The sequence below is a fragment of the Typopeltis vanoorti genome, chromosome 19, assembly GCF_054136105.1.
Source record: "Typopeltis vanoorti isolate ZY-2024b chromosome 19, IOZ_Tvanoo_1.0, whole genome shotgun sequence".
NCBI lineage: Eukaryota > Metazoa > Arthropoda > Arachnida > Uropygi > Thelyphonidae > Typopeltis > Typopeltis vanoorti.
The window spans coordinates 25,965,587-25,982,414 of NC_143567.1; the positions used below are offsets into that span (position 1 = coordinate 25,965,587).

General features: G+C 35.4%; 1 protein-coding gene and 1 long non-coding RNA gene across 5 annotated transcripts in view; one reads left to right on the plus strand and one right to left on the minus strand.

Moving 5' to 3' along the window:
• LOC150095926 (uncharacterized) overlaps nucleotides 1-9,372 on the plus strand; it is a 161,875-nt gene extending 152,503 nt beyond the window's left edge. The window contains exon 4 of the long non-coding RNA XR_016549939.1: nucleotides 9,061-9,372. This is a non-coding gene — a long non-coding RNA (uncharacterized LOC150095926). The remainder of the gene's footprint in view (nucleotides 1-9,060) is intronic.
• Nucleotides 1-16,828, minus strand: part of LOC150095927 (protein eva-1-like) — a 103,950-nt gene that overhangs the window by 31,329 nt on the left and 55,793 nt on the right. The gene's annotated exons all lie outside the window — the stretch shown is intronic.

The window sequence follows — 16,828 nt, forward strand, 5'->3', positions numbered from 1 at the left end:
TGTAAATTCAAAATGTGCTTCTATTTTCAGTCGCTTAAAACGTCTGCATTCATATTTTTCTATTTAATAAAAATCGTAAACATGTAGATGAAGAAGAAACAATAAAAAAAATACTTTAAAATGTAATAAATGTCCATGAGATTGCTAAGTTACTATCAACTAAGAATGAAAAAAAAAAACTTTTTAAAAATCTATTTGCTTATAATAACAATCCGTTAATCAAGTAGTCGCTAAATGGTTACTTAATAAAATCAGCTGTTACCATAGTTACTGAAATCAACTATTGCCACAGTTAACAAAAACTATAGTTAACCTGTTACTATAGTTACTGAAATGAACTGTGTAACAGTCAGTTGAAATTAACAGGTCCTTACCATAGTTACTGAAATCAACCATCAATTAAAGTCAATTGTTGTAGTTACTGAAATCAACTATCGCCACAGTTAACAAAAAGTATAGTTAACCTGTTACTATAGTTACTGAAATGAACTGTGTAACAGTCAGTTGAAATCAACATGTCGTTACCATCGTTACTGAAACCAACTACCAGTTAAAGTCAATTGTTGTACAGTTACTGAAATCAACTATCAGTTAAAGTCAATTGTTGTACAGTTACTGAAATCAACTATCGCCACAGTTAACAAAAACTATAGTTAACCTGTTACTATAGTTACTGAAATGAACTGTGTAACAGTCAGTTGAAATCAACACGTCGTTACCATAGTTACTGAAATCAACTTTCAGTTAAAGTCAATTGTTGTACAGTTACTGAAATCAATTAATGCCAGTTAACTGAAACTACTTGTTACCATAGTTACTGAAATGAACTGTGCAACAGTCAGTTGAAATCGACACGTCATAATAGGTTGCTATGCTTATTGCCGATGTGAGCTGGGATTGAAGTAAGTTGCCTAGTTAAAATACTCCAGATAATTAACCGTTACCATAGTTACTGAAATCATCTATCGGTTAAAGAAAAGTGTTACACATTACTGAAATTAACTATTGCCAGAGTTAACAGACCTGTTTCCATGGTTTCTGAAATCAACTCTTTCATAATCGATTACCATAGTTACTGAAATAAAGCTTTAATGTAAACATTAATTGACATCGGTTACACAGTTACTAAAATTAAGTATGATTGCAACAATCAGTTGAAATCGACTCTGTCATAATCGGTTACCAAAGTGAGCGCTATTGAAATAAACTGTTGCCTAGTTAAAAATCAACCGCAGATAATTACTGTAACTGTTACTATAGTTACTGAAATAAACTCTAAACAGATTATGAATAAAGATATAGCAGAGATGCTAAATGATTTTTTTTACAGTCGGTTCTTGTAATTAATAAGTTTTTCCTTTTCTTTTCTTTTTTTTCAGAAAATGTATCACTTTAGCCAATTATCAACAGTCTAAATATAAGCAGGGCTGTTTCATATTGTTAACGCTTGCGAATAATCTGAGTCACAAACACAGACTGTGATTTGTAAACTAGCCAAGGTTAAAATCTATGTGGGGCATGTCGACGGATCGTTTTACTTCCGAGAGAGTGAAAGAAACATAGATAGAGAGAGTGAAAGAGATTAAAAAAAAAAAAGCCCGATGTTAGTTGAAGCAAAAATAAGAAAACATTTCTGCTCATCCGACTATGGCGTCCAAGCAAGTTGCCAAGTTGTAGCTAAGTTAGTCTCGCTCTACACTAAAAGTAAAAAAAAAAAAGAAAAAGAAAAAGTTAAATAAATAAATAAAAAAAAAAACTGACGACACTTAGCTGAGCTGGCACTAGTCCCTATAAGTTGCTGGTAGTTTGCGGGACTCTTGTGATCAAGAACTTGGTGTCAAGAACCGGCGAATATGTGTGTCAACGTTCGGAAGCACCAAGGGGAAGACTAAAAAAGTCTCTTGCAGGAAGAAGTGGTACTGGGGCCTTTAAAATATAAAAGGTGATGAGAGGAATTGACAGAAATTGGTTTAAAAGGGAAGTAGACAGTTGGTTGAATCATGACATCACCGCTTTCCTTTATCGTTGCCAATAGGCCTCAGTTGAGGTCAATTATGTGAAGAAAGATTTCCACTACAATCAGTCTGTTGACCTAGACAGCCCACGTGTTTGGAGTAGATTAGGAAGTGTGCATCACATTTGTCCAAATCCGCAGTAGACCGGAAATTTGAGACAAATTAGCCTTCAACTTTATCCTCGCCTGAAGATGATAAAATTATACTTAAAGCCAAACCTCATATAATTATGACGTGACAGTTAACATTTGTCTTTATCTCTTTAGGATTATCAAATCAAATAGTATAATGTTATTACTTTATCTACTTATGTAAATTACGACATCCCTTTGGTACGTGTGCCGTCAGTTGAAAACCCAGTTAACTTTCTAAGGTTGAGTGTGGGTGCGAATATAAGATTGGGAGTGGTAATCTTATACTACAAACCTATCAGGAGCTTCTTTAGGTTCCAATAAAATCTAGATCATATCATTCTTTTAAGTCCAACAAATAAAGCTATTATACTTTATGTGAATTCCGTCTTAAACCTTACTGTAGACCAAACATGGAACTTTTTCGAGCCATTTAAGACTTTTAATAATTTCTGTGATCTCACACCATGCGATGACAATCATCTGCCACTTAAAGACTTTCACAAACACGCATGCCTGCAGTGGAATTCGAAACCACAGTTTACTATATGAAGATCAAATTAAATCTCTCATTAAATGTATTGTCAACTGATGATGCGGAGATTTAATTGTACCTTTGAGACGATGACCTAGAATGAACAGGTCATCGTCTCTGGTGAAACATGTACTGATATTGGTGTAACATCGTACTCACGTAAAAAGTTTAAGTCTGAATCGGTTTACGGTAATCATGCTCTAAAACTCAACCTACCCAAAGCTATCCTCAAACATATACTGAAAACTTACTCTCACTGGGTACTGCTAGCATACCTTACACCACTTAATACAGAAAGTTGGAGTCACTAGGATGCGTCTACAGGTTGAAAAGAAACAGAACTTCCATACGAAGTAATAACTTGAATTGCAGTAGCCATTTATGAAGACCACAAGAAACAAAAAATTGTTTTATATATACTGCGGGAAAAAAACTTACTTCTAGAATAAGAGCTAATTCCACCTATATCGGAAAGTGCTCTCTGAACAATAAAACCACTTTGAAATCATTTTAAGATTTCAGTCAATCATGTGACGAGAAACCTGATTTGTTCATAGATTTATATTGTATGTAACTGTGGTGTTCTCCTTAAGAATAAAACTTTATTTTGAAAATTATTTAAGTAAAGGGATATTACATCCCATATTGTTTCATAGCCGAATATAGAAACTATATAAAGTTCGGCGAGTCCAAGCGTAAGCAAATACCTGGATAGTGCAACTCTATATAATCCATATGGTAGTGCAACACCAAGGCAACAACTCATAGTAAGAGTGGAGCAAGCTCCGATCACTTTTCTTGTATTTACCCATAATGTGAAAGCCAGCTCCTAAGAGCTGTATTATTGTTCTACATTATGAGAGAAGGTCACTACCCAGACCGGTTTTAACCTTTATTGAGGTCTCATCAGTGAGTAGGTAGACCTGTATAATACCAAGTTTGCAGTCAGTCGAATAAGAAACTCAAAGAGTTTCATGCCGAATATAGAAACTATATAAAGTTCGGCGAGTCCAAGCGTAAGCAAATACCTGGATAGTGCAACACCTTGAATTGAAGCCTTTGGCTCTTCATATAATTAGTTATTTTGAAAAGTTTTCATATAGCTTATTGAAGCAATCAGATCACATATTGTAATGAATGAACCAGTAATTAAAACTCATGAAAGATATACCAAGTCACACATACTCAAATTCCACAAGTTAAGACGTCAGACGTAAGCTTTTTTTTTAAGATATCAGTCCCACATAATAATGTTCGCAAAGACTATAACACAAGAGTCCTGTATGTAGGGGCACGTGGTTAAGGAAAAAGGAGAAGCCTGTTGATGTGTTTCTCTTGAACAGTTAAAGGTCATCCGAGTCGTTGAGGAAAGCTAATTGCACAGAAAAAAGGATAAAGAGAAATTTGTTACGTAAGCTTGAAGCTGAACTGCGTTTCTTGATGTTCACCAAAAACTCTCGTAATTTTACATTTAAGATGGAAAAAAAGTGACCAGTTCATTGTTTGGGAAAATCTGAAGCAGAATATTGATCATCAAAATATCTAGAGACAGGGCATAAATAAGAATAGAACATTTACGAATAAGTGACGGAATGAGGCCTCGAAAGAGAGACAGAGAGAGAGAGAGATTATCGTAAGTAGATTTCCATCTTAAGGATAAAGGATAGCACCAAGCGTTCCTAAGGCAGTTTATGGATGCATCAGTCCAAATACGAGAGTTCTAGCAAGGGGGAATTTGGGATTTACATGGAGTGGGATTTGTACAGGCTAGGGACAATGTCTTGAATGGAAGAAAGCATCGAGTGTTTCCGAAGGAGTTACGGGAAGTAACGGGCTTGTGTCAGGAAAGGATGGAAGTGTAAGTCAGTCCAAGAAGATCGATTTTATTGGAGATCTGAGTATCATCAAAAATAAGGAGATATTAAATAATACCTTTCTTGGAGAAACTAACCAAGAATATTTTCTTAGCGTTGAAGTGGATGGTTGTCGACCTATCGTAAAGAAATAAGGAGAATCGTGACGCTTGGAATATTTGAATTCTAAAAGGTTTGGCAAAGGAAGGAGAGTGTACCAGAGCCCAGGGAGTGAGTATAAAAACAACGCGCGTGCGTGCGCGCGTGTGTGTGTGTGTGTGTGTGTGTGTGTGTGTGTGTGTGTGTGTGTGTGTGTGTGTGTGTGTGTGTGTGTGTGTGTGTGTGTGTGTGTGTGTGTGTGTGTGTGTGTGTGTGTGTGTGTGTGTGTGTGTGTGTGTGTGTGTTGTTTCCTGGCACTGGGTCCTTGTCATGAATATGCAAAATAGGACTGAGTTCTAGTGACTGATGGGGTTTAATCCATTAAGGTTATTATTCTGAGATATGGCTCATTATCCCGTATGTACAATAAATGGTCATTGAGAATGAATGCGTATAGTTCAGATAGGCCTCACCACCAAAACTACTCCATTGCTCCTGTTTGGAATTTTTGGGACTAATCATAATACGTGTATGATCTCGTATTGTTGTTGCTGCTACTATATCAGTATTCTTCGATGCATGTGAAATAACAAAATCACTAACTTTCCCTTCTCCACGATAATCTTTCTTTAGTAGTCTTGTGTCCAACGTCAAAGCCGAGATACTTTCAGTCGATCCACATGGATTCGAAAGACTGGTATCACAACCTCTTACCATTCTCACGTACGTACTTGAACGCAAATACTTTTTCTGCCAGCTATTCGCTACCTATTTTTAGCAAGTGACTACCACATTATCATCAGTTGCATGTGGATTCCATTTAGCAAGGGAACTGGCTCTAATATTTTCGTCACTAGAGTACATTGTGAGGAACTGTGTGGCTAATCGTGAAATTCTTTATGCAGTGTATTCATAAAAAAATCTTGCAATATAAGATTTCACTTTGTCATTAATTTAAAGTATAATAACTTAGTGGTGAGCAATTTTCTCCTTATGGTTTTCATCACGATGACAATGTGGTACTTGAAGTTTGTTTGTAAGACAATTTTCTTTTTTTCGAAGAATAAATGCGTGTTCCAATTTCTATTTCAGTAATGACGTGTTTAGTAAGGAACATATTATTGAGACACAAAACGTAAACCGAAGGAAGAAGTAAAAGAAAGGAAAAATCTTTAAAAAAATAAAAATAAGACGAAGTGTTTTTCATTCAAAGAATGGAATGTTTTTTTTTTATTTCTTTCAACAAAAAGAACTTGTCCTGGTATTCGATCAATTTGAATGTGTGAAAAATACAGTTTCTGTTGTATTGAATTTTTTTTTCTCGTAATGCATGCATAACCTATAGGCGAAAGAGAGAATGATGAAGACTGTGTGCAATATGCCTCCTACAGAGACACATTTGCACGTCCTTTGCATTTCGACTTACATTTCTTTTGGTTCACCACCAAAATACATCTTCCACAAAACTACGTTCATGTCTGTTGTAAAAACAGTGAGACAAGTGGAATGGCGCGATGTTGTCTGAAAATACAGCCATTCTGACGAATATTGTGGCATTTCCTAAAATTGAATTCTTAGAAAATAAAAGTTGGTGAAAATGTTCGTAAGAGAGACAGAGAAAAAAAAACCCTATTAACTACAATTTTTAGACGAGGTTTACACTTATGTTCGTGTTGGTATGAGCAGACAATAATAATCTCTTTGAAAAGCATTTCGAGAGTACCTGTTTGTAAAATGTGAACCAACATAATGAGCAGTTGTTTAGAATAGCGATCATATCGCTTTAGGTTTCCTGTAAATAAAATCGTACATCTTAATTCTCGGAAAAAGATTTTCCTGGAAAGAAAGAGGGAGAAAAAAAAAGAAAACAAGAGACAAAGGGGGAGAGAGAGAAAAAAGAGAAACAGAGATAATTAAATATAAAAAGAAAGAAATTGAGTGAAAAAGAGAAAAAAAAAATAGAAATAGGTAGGAAAAGAAATAAAAATAGAGAATCCTAGAATAGAGAGAGATAGAAAGATGAATAAAACGAAAGAAATGCAAATAGAGATAAATGTAAATAGAGAAAAAGACACAGAAAGAGAAACAGAATTAGGGTATATGAGGCTGTTTGAATTACAGTCTATTAAGCGCAGGTGTTATTCTCACGATTAAAAAACACTGTGGTTTCGGGGTAAAAGCTCAGGTTTCCCTATCATCATCCTCCATGTGACTTCAACTAACTTGTCTTCATTTGAACAACCCCCATAAAAAAAAAAGGTTTTTTCGTGTCGTACAGGGGATTTCAACCACTTCTTTCCAAATGAAGGACATCGTTGATAGAGAGTGACACAGGAAACAATAAAGGCAAAACGGAGACAATTGAGAAACCCAAGTTACTGGTGTGTTTTTCTCACTTTTATTCCCCAGCCATGATCATTGCAATGCAGTCGTTCCAGGCTTCGATTTAATAAAGCTGCCAGAACCCTTTGGCTGCCTGTGGAGACCACGGGATAAGGGCTTTATTAAACACATAATTAGCACTCTGGTTCCAACAAGACGACAGCCTCGACCACCATGCTAGTTGCATTTCTTTGATCTTCCCACTCGGTAATGTAAGCCTGCGTGAAAATCACGTGCAACCACCACCACGACACTTCATCCTTCCTCCTTTCGCTAGCCCCCCCCCCCTTTACTCACTCTCTCTTTCCCTCCTTTCCATTTCTTTTCTGCGTGGAATCGCGTTATTAACCACCAGACATCCATCCAACAAATTAATGCACTTTTCGAAAATACCTTCTCTCGTCCTATCGACGCCACACACGCCAAGGATGGTATCTACCCGTAGCTCGAGCATTGATTTTCGCTGCGGGCAAGTAAGCAGGTAATGACATGCACAGATTGAACTGAGAAAAGGGGGCTGAAATTTCCTGCAAAAGTCAGTGACATCAATAAAACGATTTTGAGCATCCTATGGGGATGATATCGCAACAGCAATGCGTCAGTTAAAGAAAGATCTGGCACAGCTGTCCACTGCAAGAACATCAACATCTCCGTGATGTTGCTACGTTTCTAGCCATCGAAGAGACGCGGTGTTCTGTCGGGATATCGGTGCCGAACATTCGGTTGGATCAGTGCCAAGGCAATGAATATCATCAGGCGTGCCTGTTAATTTTTTTTTTGTTTGTTTGTTTGTTTGTTCGTTTGCTCTGCGTGTTCTAGGATCGGTTTGTCTGTATTTTGGAGCAGAATATTATCGATTTCTGGAACAAAAGTCTTACGCTCCCGTCCGAGACAAGGTTACTCAACAGACTGAAAAGGCTAATGGTAACTATGATCTGTTGTTTTGTTGGTAGCGACAACAAACTGTCGTTACCAACCGTTTGTTGATAACGACCGACAATCTGTCGTTACCAACAGCTTGCTACCAACTTACTAATTCCTTTGATAACATACGCATATTCTATTCTAACAATATTCTGCAAGAAATGACTACTACTGTATTCTACAGAACTCATTGTTACTACTAAATCCATACGTACATAATAAAAGCCCCAACTAACCTCCCTAATCTGTTAAGTTTGGGTGATCAATCGACCGTGAGTTCCGGTGATTGATTCATTCAATCCAATACCTTTGCTGGATAATGGATGGCAATGCTGTAGCCAATGAAGTTCTAACTGAGGCTCGGCTATTGCTGTTACCCTCCTGCCATGATCAGAGCTTTAATAGCTCAATAACACCTTATCCCTGCACTGTCCTCTACAGATAACGGGGAAGATGAAAAGCATTCTTGCTTCGCCCCTTTAAGCCAGTTCTTATAAGGACTAATATAAGGACTAATCTGTGCAAACGAGAAATTTATTTTTGTAACTTTTTGTGCACATGATGAACGTTTTATATATATATATATATATATATATATATATTATAACCACTATATATTATAAGTTGATATAAACTGGGTTTAATAGGTCGGAGTTTTTGATACAGAATGTTACCTACTAGTTTCGCCACCTAACTGGTGGCTTATTCTGGGCAAGATACAAAGCAGCTTAGAGAACAAAAAAGCTTAAATTACAACTAATACATAACTGAATGGATGAAAAAGATGAAATTCATATGAACCGGTACACGAACGCGTGTATGTTAGCAGTTGGTCAGTCATTGTTTAGCAGGTGCGTCCTATAATTGGTTGCGAAGTTGAACTCTGATGTGCTGAGCGATCTTATGAGTGATTTCCAGATGTCACCAAGGATCATCCCTTGGTTTCTGTTTAGGTTATCTCTTGAACGGATAACCGCAGCTTCTTCTATTGAGCGGGAGGTGTTAAACCCAGTTTATATCATGTTTATCAATTAATATAATAATAACAAACAAGCTAAAAACTTTTTTCAGTTATAACAACGATATTCTTTAATGTTGTTGTTTTTGCTGTGTTTCCATAGGAGCAAAATTGAGCGCATCTATCGATATGCTAGAAATCTGACTTTCATACTGGCAAGTCTGCTTGTTGTGAGCGTGTGTTCTAAGGCTAGTTTGGTCGTTTCGGGGATTGAAAAAAAAACTGAGCTTTGGAATGATGTCTTTGTCACCTTTGTTACCAATGAGCAATAAGCTGAAAGAAAATTGACTGCTTGATGAAGCACTCTAGTTGTCGCAAGTTTGTAATTTATTTATTAAATATCTTATATTTGTTCCTGGATTATTTTTTTCGTTTCTCAGACGTTTATTTACTTATAACAAATACTCGTTATGACTGTTCTTCATAGTTTCTCATTATAACAATAAAAATTGTTTATTGTTTACAAATTTTTATGTATAGTTGCTTTAAAAACGGGTTCGAATCCCGTATAGAACTTTTATAAGGCTGAAGGTGAGTTATCTGGTATCATATGGAGGTGTAAGGTTTTTCTCCTAAAAACGGCAAACAAGCTGAAGAACATACAATTGAGGTAACTCAACTTACCGTTCTAGAGATCTTGAATACAACTTAATTTCATGAAATTTAGTCAGCAAGAACATATTTATAATTTTGGATTATTATCATTATTATTAGAGAACCCTCTACCAAGAGGCTTAAGTAATCCATGTAGGATGGAAATGACACGAACTCCAAAAATCAGTCAAATTCATTGGTTTACCTGAACCATACACCTAATTGCCTATTACGAAAACTACTATAAGTCGGTTTTATGTTTCATATTTGCGAAATATCCCCAATGAATTGTTGGAGTGAAATCAAACCGAGGTGGCTAGACAAATTTTAATAAACATACGGGTGTCAAATTTCAGTAAAATCCATCAAGCAGAAGAGCAGATAGAAAGAAAAACATGGATGAGGGTGCACAAAACTAATGTATCAGAATCTAATTAGATTATATTACATAAAAAGACAATCTAATCTGTAATATAATGAGTGGCACACATTGCCACTCACCTAAAAACTTCGTAGTAATGTCTATGAAGACAGATAAGCAAAGAAAGATACCTTATATGCTCGATTTTAATAAATGACAAATGAAACTTTTATTTCAGATAATTATAGGGTTATTCGATTTTGAGTGTAATTTATTACATAAGTTCTTTTTCCTCTCAAAAATTGAAAAATTGACGTAGAATATTGTGTATTCTACGTCAATATAACCAATCTTGTCGTTTGTTATAACTAATTCTGTTTTCTATGCATAGCGGTTACACATCGCACTAATCTGGTGATGATGAAGATAAAGACGAGCTGTTAACAGATTTATGAAAAAGTTAGGACTGAGGAGTGAGTGTTGTTTACTCTCTTTGAGTAATAAAAGAATACTGAAATTCCTTCTTGATGTACAGCTAAAACAGATGCGCTTAAGTCTTTCAAATATGCACAAATAATCTTAGGATTTCGAATATTTCATTTTAAAGAAACAAATAATTGAAAAATAAGAAAATCTAGGTTAATGAGAAGGAAATATTAGTACAAACGATTGGATGCCTCTTGAAGCAAACCGTTTAATACACAAATTACACAGTTCCATGCGAAATCCATTAATTATCATAAAAGATCCGCTGATACGAGATTAAAATTCAATTTTTACGTTCTACCGACTAATTTTAACTCGATATTTAAAAATAGAAAAAATAGGGGGGGGTGGTAAAACGGCATCCATTGCTGCTGCTGCTCCGACAGCTGTGTCATTATCCATCTCTGGAGCAGATCGATGCAAATATGTCGGTCAACAGTTACTGAAGATAAAAATAGGTCCATAATTTTCTTCTCTCTTTCTTTCTTGATGCATGAAGCAGTTCATCTTTTCCAGAAAGATGTCTGTTTAATATCTTTAACATCGGTTGAATATCTTCAACGTAAGACATTTGCAAAGAATTATTCAAATCGCAAAGTATGTTAAATGAAGCACTTCGTATACTTCATTTAGTCTATTTTTATGGAATAAGTAAAACAAGTTTACTTTGAATATATATATATATATATATATATATATGTTAAGAATACCAAGCAATTTTTAAAACCTGGTTTTACTCCGTTTCCCAAGTAAGCAAACAGACAACTAAGTCAAGTTTGCGCCTGCAAGTGATGCAAGTCTAGCTGATCCTACAGGTAGTGCAAGACCAGGGCAACTCGTGGTAGACGTGGAACAAGCTCCGATCACTAATCTTAATATTTTCCCTTAATGCCAAAACACATCTCCAATAAGGGGATGTATGATGTTTTGTATTAAAGGCAAGGGGCCACAACCCAGACCGGTTTCGACCTTTATTGAGGTCTCTTCAGTGGGAGCTAGGCTAGAAATATCAAGATTTAGTAATACAGAGCTCGTAAGTATTTTACCAGAACAAGTTGCCATAAGGTGTTTTAACCTTATTAAATAAAAATCTCTGGAGGAGATATAAATGTAGAAAGTATTTTACCTTGGGTATATAAATGTTAAGAATACCAAGCAATTTTTAAAACCTGGTTTTACTCCATTTCCCAAGTAAGCAAACGTCTACCACGAGTTGTCCTGGTCTTGCACCACCTGTAGGATCAGCTAGACTTGCATCACTTGCAGGTGCAAACTTGACTTAGTTGTCTGTTTGCTTACTTGGGAAATGGAGTAAAACCAGGTTTTAAAAATTGCTTGGTATTCTTAACATTTATATACCCAAGGTAAAATACTTTCTACATATATATATATATATATATATAGAGAGAGAGAGAGAAAAATTTTGTTCAGCCAGTTCCCGAGTTAGTCGATCTCAGTTACAGACAGACGGATTTTCCCTCCCTAAAACTGTGGTTTTTACTTCCCCCACAAATAAAAAAAAGAAAATAGAAAATATACCTCTTAGGTTTAGGGCCACAATATGGCAGTAATTTGCAGTTCCCCCGATACAGCTGAAATCATCAATAATCGTGGGATCATCTATGGTTAACAATCCAAACGTCCATATTTAATGGCAAACAACAAACTTTGTTCAGCCAGTTATCTCTGTTCTTTTGGTGTTAGCTTCTTGAAGGTTTTTTTTTTTTTTTTTTTTTTTGTGGCTGGGGATGGCACTTTTACACATTTCTATCAGCTAGTAATGTTGCTTGTTGCTTACATTCAATTTTAGATGACGCAGTCTTTCCCAAGTGTCACTAATGGATAGGACACTGATACATCTTACGATAATATCTCTTACGAAGTTCATATGTTCTATTGAGAGTATACAGATGTACAGTCGACATACGTGTCTCATACAGAAGATTGGTTCTTATAAAAACAACAAAATCCCAAATGCTTTTTTCAACATAGTATAAATTAGACAGTATTACGTTCCTGTAGTTATGCATTATGCCTAGTTGTGGTTTGACCGTAAAGCTTCTGAGGCGTGTATATTTGTAGGTTGAATTACGCTCAAACAGCTGTGGCCTAACTTATAACTACGATCATAAATGCCTGTAATTGGTGTTTGATTACAAGTTTATTTTATTTTTGAAAAAAATATAATTCATGTTTAAATTTGAGATTTGTATTGTTTAGAATTTCCAATGTTATAATAAAATATATTTATATTAATAAACTATGGATTCTTTCCTACAAAAAAAATGTCTTTCTTCCCTGTCAAAGACTCCCTAAATTATCACATGCTTGATGTCATATCCTTTACTTAAATATAACTTCCAATATTGTATAATGCAGGAACCATCTATGTTGGAAAAGTTAACTGTTTGTAATTTAACTATAAAACGGATTTTTTCCCTGTTAACAACAGTATGATTGGTAAACGCAAATAGCCCAGCTCAGCTAATACCTATCCAATAAATGTTGACATAATCCAGGCATACACATGGCCAGAGGCTGATCTCAAAACAAACAAACAAAAAGCACGATTGTATTTCGATATTTTACTTTAAGCTTACTTTGGTTCGTATGATTTTTATTTTGAGTATATATCTTGAAGCAGCATTACTATCAAGAGAACGGAGCTAGATCTCTAAAGTACATCTATCTTGCATTATTTCCAACTTGCCTTTTTTTTGCAATCTGAACGCTGTTATGAGGTCTGGCTGTAGTACGCCAATCGCTGCCCACTTTCAGCTGTTTGCCCTAACAGATCACTCTGAACATATTATTTGTGGCAGCAGTATGACGTTAGTCGATAGACAAGCCCACCAGGTACTTATTGAGTGATTGGAAAACCTCTGTTTCCTTTAGAATATCTCTATAAAACAGGCACAACTGTGACCCCTTGTGGCCAACTATATCAACCCTTCAGAAGGATTTCAATCAATAAATCAATTCAAGTTCTTTTTTGTTCTTTATGAAGGTAATCTCCTACAGACAGAAATGTCTCTCTCTCTCTCTCTCTTTCTCTTTCTCAGTGAAACTCAGTTATTCGTAAGGCAGATCACTAACACAAGGAATGCTGCACGAAGCAGGCGAAGAAAAGAGGATAAGGAATTGGAAATGTAATGACGTTCTTGGATAGAGATATAAGCCATACAACTGTGGTCCATTTATCCGTGATGTGAACAGTGGATCAGAATAGAGAATAGCTTAGCTCTCTCTTCACCTTCTCCTAACTACTACAATGCTTAAGGATTTGCTAGAAGGAGACATACAACTATCTGTCTATTAAAAAATCTCCCTTCAACCCATTTCCTCTCCGCTAGTTGGTATTTTGTGTATACGAATCCTTCCTATATCATTACTTTCCATGTCATTATATTTGTTTTCTCTCTTCTTTTTTCTTTTATCCTTTCATTCTTTTATCAAATATCCTTCCTAAGCCTTTATTAGGTTGCTATCATTCTCTGTAATCAACTTCTTTCGTATTACGTCTTTGGGCGATTTGTGATTGGAATTTCACTGTTTCGGAGTTTGGTTATTCCAATTTATCTTTCTGCATAATTCCCTTACTTTTTTTTTCTTCGTTCCATTTAATACTTCAGCATTAAACATTTAATGTCGTGTTTTAATTCGTATCCATTAATCATTCTTTTTTCTTTTATAATTTTCTTAATTATTTCTTTTTTCACTCTAGTTTGATTTTGGTTACTTGATTTTGTAATTTTTTTTTAATTTTTTTATCTTTTCGTAATGACTTCTCATTTTTACTTTTTCTAACTTTTTTGTTCCTTTTTCTTATGCTGTATGCTTTTTATTCTTTTTTTTAATATTTTATTTCATTCTAATTTGTTTCTTTCAATGTTTTTTTGTGTAGTGAGAAGCAAGGAAGATTGTAAATTGCCAGTGGACGCAGAGAAACATAATGACGGTGGAATATCCACGAAGAAAAAAGATAAAATACCACAAGGAATAGAGAATAAACTGTGAAACAACAGGTGAAAAGGACAGAGGAAGAGAAAAAGTATACGATGCATAGAAAAACAAAGAAAAATGACAGAGACCGAGCAAGGAAGAGCGAGATACACAGGAAGGAAGCACAGAAAAAGACGAAATGGTAAATAATACAGGGCAGAAAGAGAGAAAAAGACAAAGAAAACTGCCGAAGAGATGGAGTGAAGCAGACAGAAGCAAGTATAATTAGAAAGAAAAAATAGATAAAGGAAATATGGTGGGAAATATAGAACGAAGACCAGAAATCAAAGTAGATAGACAGACGGAGAAAGAGAGAGAGAGAGATAAAACTAAAATTCGAAAGACAGAGAGATAAAATTAATGTGAAAAAAACAACAGAGATACAGAGAGAGAGAGAGATAACAAAAATATTAAAGAAATGGAGATGAAACAAAAGTTGGAGTCGGAAAGATAGATAAACAGAGAGAAGGAAAGATAAAACGAAAATCTGAATAAAACAAACAGGAAAAAAAGAAAGCAGGGATGGGAGTTGGGAGTTTGATTGTTTTTAAATTATGGACAAAGCAAGAAATTTAAACGAGAACTTACGGAATTTAAAAAATGAAAAATCTGCGATTCCATGAAAAAGAAAACAAAAAACAGACGAGGGAGGGTAATGAGAGAGAGAAAATTCATAACAGAGAGATTAAAGGAGAGAGAGGGAGAAAGAGAGAGAAAGCAAACACGTGAGACAAATACAGACACAAAGAAGAAGAAGCGATTAAAACCAGACTAAATAAAGCAACTAAAGAGAGATGAAGTCAGTGAGAAAAAGATTTTGAAAAGAAAAAAAAAAAAGATAATATATACCAGAAAGAAAGAAAGTGAAAATCCAACGGAGCAGCAATTAAAAAAAAAAAACGGATGGAATAGTAAAAGGAAAGCAAAAAAAGATGATCAAGGAATGGGGAAAAACCCAATGGAAAAGAAAGAGATAATGGGAAAGAAATTAAAAAAAAAATCAAAGATATAAATGGAGAGAATAAATAAAGAGACAGAAAACATGAATAATGAGACAAAGACAATGACATTGAGAGACAGATTAATACAGAGAGAGAGGAAGAGCGATGTAAAGTAACAAGAAAGCGTAATTTCGTGCCCGAATCTCGAGCTAATAGGAATAAGCGTTTGCTGCTTCACCTCCTTAAGCGTGACAACGTCGGAGACGATGAGGATTAAGAGAGGACCGGATTAGTACGGGAGCGATTAACAGTTTCCGCATCTTTCATGCACGTGGGAGGGTGTGTTGTGAATGTTTCACGAACGTCACGTGACTCTCCAACAACGGCGTATCGCTCTGGAAAATCATTTCCCGCCCCCCCCCCCTCCTCCCAAATCGATCTGTCAGTAACTCGTCCGATGCGAGAGCCTTGTCAAGGGTTTGCCGAGGAGGAGATACTCAGTCTCGCGTGACTCAATCTCCGAAGCAATCTCTGATTTGAGAATTGTTCATCGTCGAATTAGTTTCTTCGGCCATCTTTATACGAAACTTGATTTTGTCTTCTTCTTTTCTCTCTCTCTGTCTGACCTGCGGGTCTTATATAAACTTGTCCGCATCTCTTCGAACATCTCTACAAGTACCGAAATCAAAGTACTTGTGTGCGTAATAACATTCCTAACATCACTTGTTGTTTACTTTTCTAAGTTTTTTTTTATTTGTTTGTTAATCGGAAAATATTTAGATGAAGTGTACTTCCAGTTTAAAGTAGTTGCACTTTTGTACCATTATTTTAAGGAGTTGAAAATTTTGTAATGTTCACTAACGATAAAGTAGGAAGAACAACAGACGATTACACATTTAAGCATGTAATTGTCCTAAAGAAGCACAAAAATTAACATCCAGTTATTGTTCTAACACATATTTTCATCGCAAAGTACTCTTGAATTAATCTCTCAGATTTTTCCCGACATTGTTAACGCAATTTACCAACTTACCAATTAATTAAAACCGAAAGCTATTTTTCCTGTCTTCATTTCGGTGTGGCTAAGCCCAACTTTACCCTCATTGTCTTCGTCATAAACGCTTAACATGCGATATATAATTGACTCAACAAAGCATACAAATAAGTATGGAAAACAGATTCTTTTTTTGTGAAGAAATTTTCACATGAAAAAGTTAAAGAAAAAAGAAGAAAACTCCATCGCATACTCGAAAAATAAAACGATCGACGTTGTCTAAGAGCTTAGTGAAGCGGATTGAATTTTTATCACGTCAACAGTTCATTATTTGTTCACCCAAATCCTTAAAATGAAACATTCTTGCATTAGGAAGGATTTTAATTAAGAAACTTAAAGGCCACAGGTGACGAACGTCCTTTTGTGGTTAACTAAAGTTTGCAGTGAATGGAATTATTCTTAGACTTTTTTTTTTCATGACACTATAGAGGTC